The sequence below is a fragment of the Lepus europaeus genome, chromosome 5 (genome assembly GCF_033115175.1).
Source record: "Lepus europaeus isolate LE1 chromosome 5, mLepTim1.pri, whole genome shotgun sequence".
In the NCBI taxonomy this organism is placed as follows: domain Eukaryota; kingdom Metazoa; phylum Chordata; class Mammalia; order Lagomorpha; family Leporidae; genus Lepus; species Lepus europaeus.
The window spans coordinates 67,317,565-67,320,943 of NC_084831.1; positions in this window are offsets into that span (position 1 = coordinate 67,317,565).

Consider the following 3,379-nt stretch of genomic DNA (forward strand, 5'->3'; position numbering starts at 1 on the left):
GTAAATATTAAGTTGTGGTTGTGACTTTTCTTAATATTTTTATAATAAAATCTTAACTTTATATAAATTATGTCTAGATTTGCACCTGATATACCTGCCTTCTAACGGATAACATTTTGTACTCTTATTTTTAAAAGTGGTCAATTTCATTGATGTCTATTGTCCTTTAAATAAGATTGTCAGGCATGGTGTCCAGACAGCTCTAAACATTATTGTAAGTTATTTCTTTGCCTCTTTTACTTATCATTTTTCTGATCTTCTCCCCTTCTGGTCTATAGAATAATATACTGAGATTTACTGAGCTAATTTCTTTTGGTAGTTTCACAGCATTAAGAAGTCTTCAAACATAGTCATCCATTTCATCATTTGAGGAAGAACTTCCTTTGAGTCTTGAATCTCTTTGCTGTCCGGCTGAATCTGGTGCTGTTGAACACTCCCCCTTCCTTTCATGAGATCCCTTAATGCTAACTGCTGAAACATTTCCCTATCTATGGAAATTCTACTCAATTCTTTTTCTCTCTAATATTTAGAAGGGTTCAACATTTATTGTTCTTAGAATCATCTTTAGGACTTGGTAGAAAATACCGAAAGTACCCAAGAATCTCTAGGGAATGTTACAGACATTTTTTCTTTTAAAGATAAGTCATTCTTACTATAAACCAACAGGTAATGACGCCACAGGCATTTCCGAATTCCTGTCATTGTCCTAATTTTCCATTCCTTTCCCCACCCTAGCCATCTCACTCATTCCAATAGATTTCACCCATCAGGCAGACATCACCAGCTCTCTTGCCCTGACCTGTCTGCTTAACTCTGGCTAACTGCTGCACTTCTTCAGTAGAGCTGTTTGTTAATTTCTAAAGGTTTTCTCGCATCTAACTACTTTCCTGAATTTTTCATTAAAAAAAAGCCAGGTTCCAGGGAAACTTCTTTTGTCTAAGCCCTCTGGCATTTTTGGGCTGCTGGTGTTTTCAGTGCCCAAGCTGGGATATATCAGATAGAAAAATTCAGAGAAATCACCATTATGTTGTTCCCAGTCAGCCCATTTTCCTCTCTCCATTTTTCAGTCTTGATTTTATTTTCTACATAATATCCAGAGCTTTTAATTGCACTTAATGGAAGGAATAGGAAAAACAGTATCTCTTCCAGAATCAGATTTCTAATGCATTCTTAAACGACTGATAATACCAGATTGGCTAGGTGTATTATTTAGGACACCATTAGAACCCCATCCAGATAGCCCAGGATCCCTTGTTTTAGTGTTGTACTGCTCCATCTCCCCATTCATGTGCAGTGCTGCTTTGGAGGTTACTGCAGTCTCCACTCAACAGCAGAGAAGGAAAATCCTGGCACTTTCCTGTCCCTTCCCCTCCCACCACCAGCACCACCACACACACACACACACACACACACACACACACTTACTATCTCAGGGGCAATAATGGCAAGTGTCCAGCTTCATAGACAAGTCTGTTGCCCAGAAATGGGATGAACTTAGATGTACAATTACCATCTAAGCTTGCAGCAGGATCATACTGATGCTACAACTTCACCAGTTTCCTCCTGGGAGCACTTGCTTAATGAGTTTGTTGTGCTAGACTAGTATCTTCTACAAGAAACCAAGTTGGGTGTTTAAATTATTTTGGCAGCTATGCCAAGATGGCAGCTAAATAAGAGGCTCCAGCAACCACTCTCCCACAGATACACCAGCATGAACTGCTCCGTGCACATTAAATCAATAACTACGGAAGCTGGGGGAGAGACCACAGTACATTATCTTGTTATAATCATAGGAAAAGTTTCATTGAAGAAAGCAAGGTGCTGCCTGGTTCACTTCTCCCCCAGCTACAAGAACATCATGGACTCTGGATTGGGAGAAGCATACCAAACAATCCAGGGCCAGACTCACTAAAAAGATTCAGTCAGGCTATGCCCACCAGTCCCTGCCCCCAGACCCATACCTGTGAGGTATTTGTAGCTTCCACAGCCAGGTAGTCTCTGCTACCCTTTTCCCAAACTTCTGCAGAAAGTAAAACTCCAGCCCTGCAGAGAGGCCAGGGTCTTCCAAGGACCCTGCCTTGGAGCTCAGAGCTAGCCCAGGTGTCCAGACCCAGCACCTGATAAACACCAAAGACCTCTAGCCCCAGGCTGGTGCTCACAGGATGACTCTCTAGACTCACCAGCATCTGGTGAACACCTGTGGTCCGCTGAATTGGACTCATTTTGACATGTGTCACTGACAGCCTCAGGTAGGCCTGGAAACCTCTGCAGGGGCTTTGTGGGGCCCAGAGATTGGAGGACCCACGTGTGACTGGCTGGGGGCTAATCTGGGTAGTTAAGGAACTACCTTCCTCACCTTCCTCCAACCTTGAAGCAACAGCAAGAAACTAAGGAAGGGGTTGTACTGAAAATCAGTGCTGGGCTGATAAAGCCCAACACTGTACAGATCCTGAAGATTTCTATCATTAGGCCAGTGCCTGTGGAAATTCTCTGGAATTGCCTCACTATCAGGCAGAGGCCTGTGCCTGGTGAGACAGATTTGTTTTGGCCTGTACCACCAGCCTCTTACTTGATGTGCAGTACCAAATTTGCTCAGGGTCTGGTGATTGTGAGACCCAAGTGTGACCCACCTGGTAGATGAAGATCTGCCTCTTTCATTCTTCCTTCATCCTTAGGCAAAAGCAAGGACCACCAAATTATTTTGGATCTCAGTCTGATAAAACCTAGCATTGAGAAGACTCTAACAGTCCCTGTCCTCAGGCAAGGGCCTGCAGTCTCTAGATCTGCTTGAGTGCCCAGTAGAGTTCCTTGGTTGTGATTGAGCAAAGTCATATCTCAACCAGCATCACCAGTGTCTTTTGAGTGTAGCATTGGACAGTTAATTCACCTAAGCAACAGAATAGACCACTTAGAATTTCTTTTTTTTTTTTAATTTTTATTATTTTATTGACAGGCAGAGTAGACAGTGAGAGAGACAGAGAGAAAGGTCTTCCTTTGCTGTTGGTTCACCCTCCAATGGCCGCCATGGCTGGCGCGCTGCGGCCGGCGCACCGCACTGATCCGATGGCAGGAGCCAGGTGCTTCTCCTGGTCTCCCATGGGGTGCAGGGCCCAAGCACTTGGACCATCCTCCACTGCACTCCCTGGCCACAGCAGAGAGCTGGCCTGGAAGAGGGGCAACCTGGACAGAATCGGTGCCCCTACCGGGACTAGAAACCACTTAGAATTTCTACAAAGACACAAATAAAGTCAGATAACAAAACCTAATCTTTCAATGCATAGATGACTTACTCCAATAAGCATCAGGAACTTCCAAGCAACCATGACCTCACCCAAAGAGCAAAACAAGGTGCCAGAAACCAATCATTTAAGAATTAAAA